Here is a 16,442-nt window from a genome sequence, read left to right on the forward strand (position 1 = left end):
CAATTTTTATTTTACACATTGTTAGACCTCGTGTTAAAAACATAACTCAACGCATGAAGTGTAATTTAAGGGATAATTATTCCCAACATCCGATTTCATTAATCAGAACAAGGTCATTGCAAAATTGATCAGGACAGACATTATGTCTTCTAAGTCATTACACAAGAAGATAGAATTGAGGAATCAAGATACATCTCTAACAGATGACAGAGAATGTAAAGCATGAATGCAGAGAACCTGAGTGCTATTTCATTTACACAGGTCACACAGATTCTCTCTTTTCATTTGGCTAGCAATAACTTTTTAAGCTATTCTGGGTTTGAAGGAAATTCTACCTGAGCGTATTTTAAAATATAAATAAGTTCAATATAGCAAGAAAACAAAATAGGATGCAATTGTCAGTGAAACAATGAGAATTTTAAAAAGTCGATGTTATGTAAGCAGACACGCAAACACAACTACACTTGCACAAATAGGCCTACACAAAATATAATATGCTGTAACTGCTTGAAGTTAACTAAAAGCAAATGTGTAAAAAGGTTTTAAATGTATTAAATAGTCATCTTAATGACTACAAAGTTAAACGTGAATGTAAAAGCAATAGTCTTGAAAAGAGTTACAGTAAAGATATGCTCATATGAAATCCATAAGTTACATTTATACATAAGAAGTAGTTTTTCAATAATATTTATATCAAGTACACTGCCTTTGAAAGATAATATGAATGTCATAACGAAAAAGTCTGCACAAAATTGTGTAAATGCACTACTTAAAACAAAACTTAAAACACTATTCTATTTACAGCTACTAATTTAACAAAGTACCCAAAAAGAAAGAAAAAACACCCTAAAATCAAGTAAAGAACACTCAAAACCAACATTTCTATTTTAAAACTGACAACTGACAAAATTTAATAAAATTTTCCATGGAAATATCCATTCCTTGTGGAATTCCTAGTTAAAACAAATCTTTCAGACAATATACAATACTTCATAAAAATTTATTTTCCATATCTAATAGTTTATGAACCCTTGGTTATCAGAGTCTGTCATCTGTACAAAATACATCCATGCACTGTTACATAAGGATAAAAACATTAGTCTGGTTTATATTAACCATTGTTTACCTTTGTCATTGGGCAGTTTATTTTAGATTTAAATTATTTGCTGAAAACAATAAACCTTATGTTGCCAACTACTTCAAAAATCATTTCCTGTAGTTAACATTCTTATCTACAGATTATTTTTTGCCTTCTCACCCCCCTATGTTTCTTGGTTCATTCTTTATGGTCCTGATGCATTGATTAATTTAGCTACAATAAAGAACCCATAAACTCCATAATCTAAACATATTCACTTCTGTTAAAAGTCTGACAAAACAAGCACTTGGATGTGATTTTTATAGAATAAATACAATTCAATATAACTTTTTAAAATTTTTTTGTTATGTAGCATTGGATAGTATGACCAAGTAAATAAAAGATTTTTAACTATTCTATTACTTCTCAAATGGTTACTGTAAAAACCTCAGTTCACTAATATTTGGGAGAAAGTTATTCTAAATATGTTTACATATCTTGCAGCAATCAGGAATAGAAATGAACTTCAAAAATGGCAATCACTTAAAATACCTTAATTACAAGCAATTAATTAAGGTTTTATTTAATAACTAATAAACTATGAGGATTTATCAATATAAATTTTTTATAATTTTTATATATTACAGCATTTCACAACTATGGAACTGTTCTTGATCAAATGACATATTAATTTTCCATTTTAAGTTTTAATGCCTGCTTGAACTAAAGTCACAGTGAGACTTCCCAGTGGAGTAAAAATCTTCATGTCCACATAGTAAGTATGATTTCTGTGTTCTGGATATTTAGCAAGTGATTTAATGAATAGAATTTTTGCAGTCTCTTATTTCTGTCGGTCCTGAAGTAACAGCAAGCTGAGAAACCATCCCAGCCTGGTCATCCTAAAGAGACTTGCTCAACAAATATCAACAAATTAAGCCTTATTGAAAGCCTTATCAAAGAAATATTGTTCAGAATATAATTAGTTTAAAAATAAGTACCTTTTATAATTAAATGACAATTTGTGTATGAACATAAATTTGGCAAGGAATGGGTTTTTTTTTTTTTTGAATGATTGAGTCTTTAAAGTCCTACTTGGCTTTCAGGAATGACAAGCAGAGAGCTAACTTCAAAAAACAGAGCCTCTATTGAAACCTAATAAAGAAATTTCACAATGCCACCTGTCAGGAGAGTGCTCCTGTAGTACTTCAAATATTTTGAAGTGGGATGAACAAAGGCATTAGAAAGGAAGAAGAGCTCTTTCAGTTAAACACATATGATTAACGTCCTACACTGCATCATACCAGACAGACTGTTAGAAAAGTTCTTAAGATACTAAGATACTATCTAAAAGCGGTATTCTAAAGACAGCATGTTTCTACTAAGACAATTCCATGTGTACCTTCCTCTAATTTCAAGAAAAGTGCTAATGAGTGTCAACTAGCAACAAGTTCACAGAGCAAACACATTTTATTTAACTCATATTAAAACATCTGTCCCCTAATGTCCAGGTCTCTTTCTTCAAATTTAAAAAAAGAAAAAGTACCTCTTTGTAAGTAACAAAGGTTAATTTTGAATTTCAGAATGAATGATTAAAGTTCTGAATTATAGGGTTTATTTTTTTATTTTTACATAATTTTTAAACAGACTTTAGCTAAAGTTCTTTGATCTCCCATTTAGAATAGATGGCCTTAGTCTTTCATTGCAATCGACTATAATGTGATACACACAGGACAGTTTATTTTTAAATGCAACCTACAATTTAGTCCAATACATATACATATTCATTAGGTCTGATCAATCTAATCAAAGATGTCCTTGAAAGTATTCTCAAGGAAGACATTAAATCAGCATAAAATAACTATTACAAGCCACACAGCAGAAAGAAAAAGAGGTTGCTATATATTGAAACACTTCAGCAATATGAAAAGTAAAAGTTTCTGCATTTCTAGAAATATATTCTATATATCATGACCTTGCAAACCAAACTGTAATGTATGAAAATACAAAACAGAAACTATATGTACATACCTGATATTCAGATAAAGACATTTTTCTGCACTAAGCCTTAAGTATTTTACTAACAAAGGGAGAAAATGCCTTCATTATTATGACTAATACATTAAACAAACTAAAACCAAAACATTTGAATGTGAGAATTGTCATCTATTATAGAAAAGATTAAGTATGTCAAGTTATGTGCTGAACATGTATTTTCATAATTTAATTACATGTCAGTTATTAATGCAAAATTCAAAGTCCACATAGCATCGTTTTCAGAAGAGTAACATACTTCTTGTACGTCATCAGCAGCACCTTAGAAAAGTAATATAATACTTTGTGCTCTTCCTCTGCACTTAAACATTCCATTATATAAGCACAATATAACAATATTTAATTTACATACATCAAGTAATCCTTATCATTAAATCTTCTACACAATTAGAGTAACAGGAAAAAAATCTGCAAATGGTAAAAAAAGTGGGTTTTTTGCATCAATAATATTATCCTTCAGTTTTACTGGTGAATTTAAGAACTTTATTCTAGCTTAATGTTGATTTTAGAAATAGCTGCTGATATTCATATCAAGATTCTTTCCTCTTCCCCTTTACTTTCCTCACCACTGAACATCATGGCAGCAGATACTAATGGAAACATGTTGACCTATACTCTAAAAGAAAAAGAGATGGAAGAAAGTGTTTAAAGCAGTAAGAGAAAAGTATCAGTGTTTAAAACAAAAGTGAACATATATACATAATTACAGAAAATATTCAGATATTTCAATTTTCTTTTGTTTTTATGTTTTTGTAATTACTCTTAAAAAATCAGGAAAGGGAAAATGGTATCAACTCATAATCGATAAGGTACAGCATATGTCCAACTATAATCTTTAGCATTTATAAATTGACAATCAAGACAGATTCTATGAAAAGGACTGGAAAGGAATAAAAAAGCTCAAATGTTTTTAAGAGGAGCTTTCTTCATGCAAGGGATCACACATAATTCAGGAAAATTATAATCATTAACAAAGGTGTGAGTTCAACATGCTAAAATTCCTTCTAGGAAAAGGAATTTAAGTACGGAAAACTAATGAGCAGGGACAACATTTTGCATTTGACAAGATTTAGAGTTAGAAAGCAATTAAATTCAAGTGGTGTGATCAGAGAAAGTTTTTAGACAAATGACTTAGAAAGTGGCTTTTTGAAGAAATGAAAGTTAAGGACAAAGATAAGACTTTGCTAACCTGTAATGAAGAACAAGCATTTGAAGATTTTTATAAACAAGGAGCAAAGTTTGGATTCATGCAATCTGAAATGTCATAGATTGGCTATGCAATTTAACAGAAATTAGAGTCTTGAAAAGAAAGGGTATGTTGTCCACAGTAATCAAAAATGAGTAAGAAGGAAGGGTCTTTGAAGAGAACTGGGATCAGTTTTCAAATTACTTATTAAAATTCTAAGTAGAGTATCTATAGGATAACCACAGTAAAGACAAGATGTTCTAGGAATCACAGACAGGAACACTAGATATGTGCATCATCGCGAGAAACAAAAAATACACTCCTGACCAAATCTGTGCATAAGATCATGGATATCAATGAAGAATATTAGGAAGCAAATCTCTGGCACACAGATTAAAGTGAGATGATGGCAGGCAACCTACCAAATAATGAGATATATGAAGACAAAGTCACAAATGGACAACAGTTTCTTGTAGTTGACCATGACTACAGAGCCATATTCAGTAATTGAAATGAGTGTGAAAAAAATTGTGTAAATATGTAGTTCAGGAAGAACAGATAAAGGGAGCAAAATAGTAGAGTCGTACAATTTTAACAAGAGGAAATCACTAACTAATAGAACATAATCTGGAATGAATGAGTTTCAAAAAAAAGGAAGATACAACTAACTCAATATTGGTATATACCATATACCCAACTGGGTATATGGGATTACTTTGTACAAAATGCATTAAAATGCAGAAAAAAATACAGGCTTATGCTTGCCAAACACAAAACAATCTATTTCTGGGGATCACAGGAGAAAAAAATGCACTGATATCTTCCATCTGACATTGCATTTATGATTTGGCATAGAGTTCAACAGAAGTTTATAAAGCTGGCCACAGTTCTTCCTGCTCCTCCTAATTAATCAATCATCTACAAATGTTAACTACCTAAAAAAAGCCCCTAAAACCAGGAGTATAAAACAGTTCCCTAATTAAAAGTTAACATCTTTGTTACGTATATATTTTTTTAAATAAATGACAAAAATCTAATCTTCATTTTTCACACTTTGGATAGTTTTACAGAATGAGATTGCTATTATACCTGAAAATATGCGTTTTGTTAGTGTCACTCCTGACCTTAAGTCAATACCTATAAAAAAATAATTTAAAAAAATTTTTAGGCTCTTAGACATTATAGGGTAGAGAAAAACGGAAAGTACTTTCCTTCAAGCTATGGAGTTTGAAAAGCAGTCAAATTAGAGAAAGGTAGTAAGCTCAAGCAACAGAAAATCAAAATTTTTAAATTTTGTTACATGATTGAAGTAAATATCCAATTCCCTTTATTCTTTCCTTTTCTTGTTCCTGTTTTGTTTTTTTCCTTTCTTTGTCTTAGGTTTTTTTGATTTTTTTTTTTTGGTTTTGTTTTTTTTTTTCTTTGCAAGGGCACTGATTTTTCCCCTGTCTAAAGTGTTGCTTATATTATTGTCAGAAGTATTCTTTAGAGTGGAAGCAACTGAGACTTATTTTTACTTGTTGAAGCTCATGTTAGCCAGTGAAATGCAGGATTATAAAATAGCAGGCCTTATTAAAAAGGAAAAATAATTTTATTAACAAACCCATAAGCCTTCATATAATGCAATATGGCAAAATAGTACTAAACTATCACACTATCAGATGGGCACTAACACTCATGAAAGCCTATTTAATCTGCTACATGTATTTTAATGTGGCTACTGATATGAACAAAAGTGGCATAAAAAAATGAAGAAATTAGACTGTAAACTGTGAAAAACAGAATAGGATGATGTAATATTAGAAGTAATTTCTCACAAGAATCCTGTGCTGAATTAGAGCAACTTTCCAGCGATATGGCATTTCCTTCCTGTGCCACTCCATACTCCCTGAAAATATATAAAACGGAATGGGTTTTACAGTACATGGAGTCACGTTAATGTCAGTTACTCTCTAGGCTTTATGATTCCTTAAGGAGATACCACAAAAAAAAAAAAAAAAAAAAAAGTCTTATTCCACAAATGAATTTAGTTTTTCTACGAGACAAACCTGATGCTGGTAAGATACAGTCAACAAATGCACTGGAATAACTGTCTGCAGCTCACCCTGCACTGAAATACCTTGCAGAAACGTCACACTTTTAAAAATCACACTAAAACCAGGGTTTTTGTTTTTCTTTTTTTTTTTTTTTTTTTTTTTTTTTTTAAGATGCAGTGAGACTCAAAATGCTCCAAAACTTGACTTTAGAGCAATCAAACGTACAAGTCCATGTAACAAAATTTTTGCCTGGCTTAAAACAATTGGATGCCATTGACTTCAGAAACCTATTTTTCTAGTCAAACACTACAAAAACACTAGAACTGCATTCCACAGACAGTGTTTCAGGAAGCAACCTGCAAACAACTACAAACTAGGGAATAGGTTCTCCTTACTCTTACCTAAAGAGCAAAAAATCGCAAATGCATCCACAGAACACCTAAGAATAGTTGGCAGAAATTTGAAAAATATATCTAAGGTCCAAATTCAACATTTTAGTATTTTTGTGTACCAATTTGGACTACAGAGACTTGAAGTATCAGTACCTTTACGGGGTGGGAATTACAGCTGCCTGACGCACTCTCCTTCCCAGCAGTATCAGCCAAAGCTCACATTTCCAGTCTGTGATATCTGGTAAAAAATTGAATGGAATGCCATGTCACTGCTCTGCAGATTTCTGAAACTGAAGTATCTGCTTTTTTTGCCTACGTAATAAGACCTCATATGGTGGCTTTTCTTTAACAAGCACATCTGATTTGAACTAGTTCCCTCATTTCTAAAAGAGCTAATGTTTTTAGGAATGTATGGAATAATATGCTTTGCAGTTCATTTTGAAAGCTAGTGAATACCAGAAAAAGTCTAATGCTGTGTTCAATTATTATAAAAAAAGTGCCAACTTTTTTTTTTACTATTCTTGCTATAGATAAAGGAACACTTCTTTAATGTCCAATGCATTCTTGATTTAGACAAATGCCGCCAAAAGCATTTGATTTTTTTTCATCTTAATAATTGTTCATCCACTAAAATAAAGTGATATAGAAGATTTATACCAAAGGAAATGAAGAAAAATTAAAACAGAGCTGTCTTGGCAGGACTTCAAGGTAAAATTACATTTTGCAATGGAGAATGATCCTTAAAGGGCAGAAGTCCTACAGTATATCCTTGACAAAACTGGGAAATAGAAATTAGAAAAACTTTCAGATTTGTACCTCAGATCTTGATTCTTTTGTAGCAATTAAACACTAAACATATCCTAAAGATAAAGAGTACCTATGCTATAAAGCTCATAGAGCTTTAACTATGTTCTTTGGAATCTATGATTTGATTGAAGTGCTTTTGATTTTAGTTTATTTTGTAATATACAGGAACAAAAAAATGAAGTGGCTGTTCAAAATAATTTTAATACAATTTTGCAGAAAAGCAAAATAGAGAAATCTTATTGATTCAAAGTTAAATTTTTTGGTTAATGAAGAAAAGCACTGTATACTTATTGATTGCTACATGAACAGTCAAATCTTCAAGGTGAAAAATTTAAGAGCTATAGTGTCACAATAGAAATTTTCTTCTCAGAACTAGTTAGGTTCCAACTAGACTTACACATGAAAGCACAGACTGTACTTCAGAGCCTAAACAAATCCAAATAGTCTTCATTAAGACAATTTGAGAATTAAAAAGCAGAAAATAATCTTTTGAAAAAGTGAATCACAAATATTTTACATATACATTTGTGCATATATTTTGATTTTGTAAATCTTTTCAAATATGCAATCAGCAACTACATTAGATTCTTCTCCAAATTTCAAAACTTTGCAAGAGATGGAAACTGTCCATACATTAAGCTAAAAAAAATAAATTTAAAGCAATACAGACTGAGCTAGTCATGAGACAAGGAAAATATTCAGAAAAATCATAATTTCTGTATCAAGAAAACAGATAAAATTCTGTGACTGTACTTATTTTTTAGCAAAGCATGTAGGCAAAATAAAAACATATAGATTGCTGCATTTAAAATAATGGATCAAATTCCAAGTCTGGAAATTTCTTCCAGGAGCAGCTTTTGGACAGGAAAGGTGTTGACAAGAAAGACAAAGACCTTCTCAAAAGAAAATAACATGCACATTTTCATTTTAGGTATGATAATACATAATAATTTAGGTTAGGTATGAGTGGATATATAATATATGCATTTAAGGTATATAGTAACAGCTTGGTATTATGACCATTGTGATCTCTACACTCAGTTAAAAGAAAAAAAAAAAAAAAAGAAAGATTGCCAAGATCACAAGTTCCATAATTTTCCTCACCCCTTTACCTTAGTTCTTCTGGAAACACACCGAAAATATCTAGATTAATGCCAAAATGCTCGTATCTAGACTTCTTCTATAGAAAATTTAGAATATATTCTAAAATGCAGATGAAGTTGATGAAGATGGATGTCTATGGTACATTACCCAGTGTGAAGTATTTTACTAAATGCACAAAATTGATGTGCAATGGCAGAATAGTTACTCATTATAGAAACAATACAAGTAATTTTAAAAAATATAAAAATATTTAAACTGGTTTCAGATCCAGTTTAACATAGTAGATAATTTAATGATAAGTGTCAGGAAAGACAGCAATAAGTGTCTGGGGTTGCACATTTATCTCATATATATTTCTTCAACATTGAAGTGGATATAAATTCAAGATGAAAGTACTAAGGAATGCAAATCTTTCAATCCATGCAAAATATGAATTTTAACATATAAGCACCACTGTACTACAGTTATTCCATTTGGCAAAGAGGAATTAAAACATTTGGGTATTCATTTATTGATTCCAAAGACAATTAATGTGATCAAGCAGACAACAGGAAAAATACCTCTGCAGAGAAAAAACATCTGTTGCTCTAATGAACAAGCTAGAATGCCATAAAAGTAATACACTTATACATTCTATGGCAATAATACAATTATTTTCAACTTCTTCCCTGAAATGTCTCTCTTCTACATATAGTCACAAAAATATTTTCCTTCTATGTGTTGTACGGTTATATATCCCTTTTTTAAAAATCTATCATTTTACAAGAGATTGATAGTCTTATTTTTTCTTAGAATGAATTTTATTAATTACAAAATTAAAATTAATCTTTTCCTTTTATCATATAAAGAATACATAAGAAAAAGAGAAATATAATCAGAGTGATGATACTACCTGGTAATTTTGGTATAATTTCATATTTCCCATTGTTATACAAAGGAGTGAATGTGCTTTTTTTTTATTATGCACACTGTACTTTATAATATACTTTGACAGTATGAAATAATAACTTAATATATCACAGCAGACATCAAATCTAAAAATATCTAAAAGAGGTGATTTGATTGAATTTTTATATAAGCATGCTTTTGCAGAAGTGAATATATCGTTATTTTTTTAACTGGCATCAGACACTTTGAAGTAGGTGACTGCTCACCTCTTTGGTAATATTTATCTAAAACTGAGAGAAAAATCTGAGGAACAGAGGAGATATGCAATCTACAGTTCTTTTCATTATCTCACTACTAAAATTTTCATTTTAGAAAGAATTTAGGGTCGTTTGTACTCCAGTATATGATATTTCAGTGCAAGGGGGAGCAAGGGATTTTTAAACATTAAAAAAAATATTTTGAACAAAAAAACCCAACAGCATTCCATCCTAAATTTTAGGCCACCTTCATAGGTGCACATTTAAAGAAGTTCTGCCTCTAGGAAAGGTCAGTATCTGCAGTGAGCATTTCAACAACATGTGCTGTTTTGTTTAATTCTAAAATTCACTCTAAGAATCTAGTTCACCTAGAAAAATTAACACCAGACAGGGGACATGAACATTGCTCATTCCTTAAGAACATACACTGAACATGAAGATCAGAAGGAAGAATCATATCAACTCGAAGAAAGCAGCATGATGCTGTGTGCAACTGCTGTTTTGTTAGAACTGTGTTAATGACCATTCTCCAAATCTTAATCCTAGGTTAAGCAACCTTCAAAACACAACTGACAGTCTATAGCTTGGTATTCCTGAAGTCGTATTTTATTCGAATTCCTTAGCACCACCACTGCATTAATGACTTCATATCCAAAGCACTGTTCCCGAGAGTGAGATTAACTGAAATTTAGTAAATAATAGAATGCAAATATTCACAGTCATGCAGTTCAAGTGCATTCACCTAATTTTTTTAAAGGAAGTACAAGAAACAAGTGTATTTCAAGCATTTTCTAATGATGCTCATTTTCTTCCTATGTTTGGTTTGTACTTCAGTAATAAAGAAGAACAGTTGTGCACTATTCCCTGTTTCTCAACTAAGAAAACAAACGACAACAATTTATAGAATACAAGGTCCACATGCATTACAAATTATTTAGCTTGGCAGCTCTTACACGTGTGACTAGAAGAAAGGGAAAAAAAACTGTTGTAGAGTTACTTGCAGTACATAAATTCTCCACAATCAAAATGAAATGAATGCTGAATGATTCAATTTGTGAATAGCCAAAGAAAATTCCAACAATTCAAGTGTAAAAATATTCAAAATCATGCAAAGAAATTCCTACTTTTGTATATATAAATACACACATATGTGTGCAATTTCATATGCTTTTGGAAAGGCAGAACAGTAAACCTTTTAAACTAAATTGTCTTAGACAATTAGGTTTCATTACAAAATTAAACCGTCTTTATTGTACAAATAACTAAAACTAAATTAGACAATTTAGTTATCTTTAGTTAATAGCAGAAACTTGTACAGTAGAAGGGAGTCTTCAAACACCTGCTGGGTTTTGAATGCAAAAAGTTACATGAAAAACAACAAAATAACTAACCTATTCTTCCAGAATCCAAGATGCATAACCAACATGCTCATTTGCAATCTGCCTTTCAAAAAAAAGCCTATGACTTGAGAATAATTTATTTAAAAGGCAGTTTTATTTTACTGCCCCATTAAAAGAAGGGATCCTAATTAAGAGATGGCACAATACAGAAATAAATTTATGGTAATATTGCAAAACTATGTTTTTAAAGATATATTCATAGTAATTTTCCTTTTACTATTACACTACATAGTAGTTTTCTGTATTGAGTTGTAAGTACTAGTGATTATATATTTTAAAATTTTTTATCACTAGACTGTGTATTGAAAATCTGTGAGAAAGTAAACACTACCACTCTTATTCTCCTCCACAATAATACATTCTAAACACTGGCAAATGAGACATTCAGTTGGAGCCTGAATCTAAAACAAAAGTTGCTTTTTTGTTCTACTACAACATGCTAGTCATGTAACAGTTGCTTTTCACAGTAAGAAGGGCTTATATTTCAGTTTAAACAACTATTGCAATAACAAAATCAAGAACCAATGTGCATCTATCATATGCTTACACAAGAGAGAACTTTGCAATATTTATTACCTCTATTCATTGTTAGACCACAAAGCTTTCATCTCCTGCTTTGGCACAGAACAAGATTACACTCAGTAATATATTTCAGAGAGAGAAAGTATATGCAAGTATGCACAGTGCAGAAAAAAGTCAGAGAATAAACCAAAGTCTAACTGAAGCAGGTGCAACTATAAAGTAAATTGAGAAGCTTCCCACTATAAAGTAGAGATGCTGCCTAGCCCCAAATCCAGTTTGAGATACAACTTGTCAGTGTGCTCAGAGAAAACTTTAAAACTTCTAAGGAGATCCTTGTGTAAGTCAGGGCTCGATGACACAGTCCTCCTCTGCTGCACCAACAATATAGAAGCTGTTTGTCAAAGAACATGCAAAATACTTCATTCCTATTAAATTTACAACTAAGATTAAAAAATACCTAAAATAATTTAACAAATCAGAGCTAGAACTCCACTCTATACTTAGCACATCACTACACAGGACTCCAGGGTTTAGGAAACAAATAACCTCTAAAAATCATGAACACATGGCTATATAAAAACACTGCTGTATAATGTAAGGATTCAGAAACCATTTGTTTGTTGGCTTTGTTGTTCTGGGGTTTTTTTGGTTGTTGCTTTCTTTGGTATGATTTGGTTTCTAGTGATAGCTAGTGGCTATCTATATACTATTAAAAAGATAAGAAACTGTCTACAATCCAAATTACATTAACCCTGGAAGCCATTCTCCTTGTTGGATGCTGTGGAGAGCCTCCAAGCTAGTTTTTGATTGGAGGGTGCTGTTTAAGTGAGATGAAAAGCAGGAGAGTATTTGACTTTCTTGTCTGAAGTTTCAAAGTCAATATTTTTGTTTGTATGTACTCATAATTCATATTGATTTGTTATATCTAGCAAAGGTAATTAAAAACATCATTGTAAAAAACACTGTTTTCTCATCAAATAGTAAGATAGCATATTGCTCAATGCATGTTACTCCACTCCTCCACTCAAACTGACTCCTGGATTTTTTTTCAACAGCTTTCAATAAGCAAAATTCATATAAAAAAAAAAATTCAAAACATTTTAAACTGAACCCACTGCAAACGGAAAAATCAAAGATGGTAACTTGCTGTAATCCACATGAAAATATTAGAACTAAAAGCATATAAACATTGCTAATCTAAAATAAACAGTATGCTGCTGTTTTACCAAAATTTAAACTGTGGCGGTTTCAGCTTCTGATAGCTTTATTTTACTTAACATAGGTTGCCTTTGATTTTGCATTTTTTTTAACTTTATAACTATACTACACAAACATTACAATAAATACTAAGGTTTTGAGAGTTCTTGATCCTCTATTATTTCTGTTAGTCACAAAAAACCAAGAAACTCAGAAGCCAAATTCTGTTCACTAAAACTAAGTTCAATATTCTATTACATTGTAAATTTGGATCATCAGTCTATCATTAGTAGATAAAAACTGACCATGCTGGAGTTCAAGTTGAAGTAGCTCATACTTCAAATGCTGTGAAGATTTAATTATTATATATTAAATGTTATCTAAAATTCTTTCTTGCAACTGAAAAGTACTTATATCTTCTTAATTGGTTTATGTGGCATTTAAATAACTTTCCAATTATCACAACTTGGTACCCATGTACAACATCCAACTGCTTGTTATTAATTTGGACAGCCACAGGAAAGCTCGAGCACCATTTGGTTATTTGAGACTGAATGCTCACACAGCCCAGAAGATGTCATTCCTGTCTATATTCAAGGGCATTGTCAATGTAGAATGGGAACATTTAGAACACCTTTAACCATTAGCAATACTTGTCAAGAAAAGCATGGAGTTCTTTACATCTCTAGGCGACAAAGTGTGAGTATCTGCAAAGAATGAATCATACACGTGCTGCTAAGTGTATCAGCCAATGATTATATGTAAGATAATTATCTTTTTACTGAGGTTATTAAAGAAAGCTAGAGTTGATCATTAAATACTCTATTACAACCCTCTGAAGGACAACCTTGTCAATATTATTTAATTTAGGAAATAAAACCAAAGCATTTTTAATGAGCCTTTTCATTTGTAAGCAGCAATAATTTCCGATTTTAAAAGCAAAAAATTTAATATCTCAGAAAAAAATATATCTGTAAAACAGATTTTGTTTTTCAACACTGAACTAATTTCTAAGGCAAGAACAAAAGTAAATTTTAATTATACAGGATTTTGAAGGCACAGATATTGTATTGACATACTTCCAATGCATAAAAGCCACAGAAGCGCTTCAAAACAACTTGTGCTTCAAGTGCTAGAGAGATATCATCAAAAACGGCTTTTTGTTTAACATAACTTTTTTATGCAACTTAAAATCATGCCAAACCTTCTCTTCCTGCAATATGTAAAATAAGTAACATATAAACACTTAGAAACAGGAACACATACTGTAGATGAGCTTTCATCACATCTACTGATAGTTCAGTAGGAAAAATTAGTCATATGAAATCACATTGGAAATATTTCTTATTTAGACTATTCTAAAGACACTCAGAAGTTAATTGTACTGTGAAAATGTGTCTAAATATTGTTACTATGTGGCTATACAGGGCACCACACACCCAGTGTTTCACATTGAGAAATAGAAACATTGTCATTTTTCCAAAGCAAGAAAATAGAAGAATTTCACTCTCTTGAGATTATGAAGATTTGCTGGAGAAAAGACATCCTCTGTTATATACAAGAAGTCAACAGTTTGAACAAATTAAATGTAAACTTTGTGCGAGTGAAACATGCATGGACACCCTACTTAAAGGACAAGAACATTTGCATGTGGAAAGACTTTAAAGCAAATATAAAATTCTCAAGTCTCCTGCTTGCACCTCCAAGGTCACAGCACACAGTAACATAGCATTTCACACGCTTAAACCCATCACACTTGTTACTGCAATTTACTAAATCGAGGTGCCAACAGATTCTTTTCACTATGAAATGCAGAAGCCTATCTTTTAACAAATGCAAGTAACTAGAGGCATCTATCCTGAGACAGAGCTCTCTACCCTGACTTTACACCATATAAAGAGCCAAAGTGAAGGTCACTGGCCCAGTATCCAACCCTTCTGAAATGGTTTCAAGCTGAATATCTCTCTAGTAGTACCTTTTTCCCCACAAGTGTCAACCAGTTGACCAAGTGTGGCAGACAAAATAAAGCCTCCTGAAAAGAATTCCCACACATAATTCACTCATCCTAACTACACATCACAGACTCAAAACTAAAATAAACCAGACCTGACTTGTATAGATATATTTGGATAAAAAGAACTGCAGGAAAGCTTAGTTCTGTTAGGGTTTTTTTCCTTACAGGAGTCAAGGAAAAGGCCCACAAGAACTCAACAGAGAAGAGCTGCAAGTCTTGAAAGCAGTTAAGATAGGAACAAACAGAAAGCAAACAGCAAAAGTCACAATATTTTAGTTTTTAAAAACCGAAGCTAATTCATTCTAAAACAAATTAATCTATATAACTTTTCTAGTTACTCCTGAAGCAGAAGGTATTTAGGCTATTTTACGATAGCCTCAAGTGATAATTTCAATCTTGTTTTTACACAGGATTAAATGACTGAAGTAAGATCCAAGACAGCAGTAACAACTATTGGGTAAAAAGTAAGTGTTCTAGATAATACAAGAGAATTTAAAGGGAATGTATCAAGAACAAGTTTCATGGTTTATCCCAGATAAACCTAGATAAGATTTGAAACTTAAGAGACAAATTTTATTTATTTATTTTTATTTATTTATCTGACTACCTCTTCCATGGTCTATTGTGATTAAGACAAGCTTGCTCCAACTCACAACTTCATTTCTGTAAATATCAGAGCCAGACAGTGAAGTAACTTAGTTTAAAATATGCAATGATTTAAGCATCTAAACCAAGTATTTGCCCTGAAAGGCCAAAGGTAGAAAGGTAGAGTGATACACCTAGATAAAAATGCTAGCATTCAATTTATCAAGTAACTTTCCAAAAATAAGAAATAATGCATTCATTAATTAGGCCTTTAGTATTAAAATACATTTTAACATGGCTTTACTGCACTAGCTAATCATAGAGCTTCCAAACAGAGACCATTAACGTATTGCTATCAAATCAAAATTAATTCTCAGAAATTATCACTGGCCAAGGCAAAGTGAAGTGCACCTTCAACATACAAAAAATTTAATAGATGAAAGCACAATGAGTCAGCCAAAGCAGTTAGGACCTGTTACAACCTTTGTCACCATTCCAGAATCTACACAGAAAACACAGATTGCTTCAGAAGGACAGAAAGACAAGGGGCAACACGTGGGAGGGAACAGAATGAGGGTTACTCTACAAAATCATCAGTACGGTATCTTCCTCTTCCTGCAGAGATATCAGAAATTATCTTGCACAGGTCTACTACAGCTGTCTTCTCCTATGAAACAGCAGTTCTACTGCCATAGCGACCTTGGCTATAGGGAGATCTCATCACTCCCCTTATGCTTTGATTTTCTACATTTTCCTTCAGCCACCTAACAAAACAGTAGCATGCAATCAGCAATAGAGTAATAATATAATATTATTATTGCCAGAACAACTTTTGCATTTAATTCTCTACTTCTAAAGGAAACAAATTATTTCCCTGCTTTAAGCTGTTTAATAGTTCTGAAAGTCTCCACTGGGATTCAACAG

The 16,442-nt window shown here is 31.7% G+C and overlaps 1 protein-coding gene across 5 annotated transcripts in view; it reads right to left on the reverse strand.

The window, feature by feature from the left end:
* The window catches only part of NOVA1 (NOVA alternative splicing regulator 1), a 140,482-nt gene that overhangs the window by 79,996 nt on the left and 44,044 nt on the right, over window positions 1-16,442 (reverse strand). Inside the window, exons 2-3 of one of the 5 annotated variants that reach the window (XM_088167218.1) lie at window positions 6,898-6,982; window positions 6,134-6,204 (exon numbers count right to left, since the gene is read on the reverse strand). The exons of the other annotated variants lie outside the window; for them this stretch is intronic. The gene's annotated coding sequence lies outside the window, so the exon portion shown is untranslated. The remainder of the gene's footprint in view (window positions 1-6,133; window positions 6,205-6,897; window positions 6,983-16,442) is intronic. 5 annotated transcript variants of the gene reach the window in all.

The sequence above is a fragment of the Sturnus vulgaris genome, chromosome 6 (genome assembly GCF_052056855.1).
Source record: "Sturnus vulgaris isolate bStuVul1 chromosome 6, bStuVul1.hap1, whole genome shotgun sequence".
NCBI lineage: Eukaryota > Metazoa > Chordata > Aves > Passeriformes > Sturnidae > Sturnus > Sturnus vulgaris.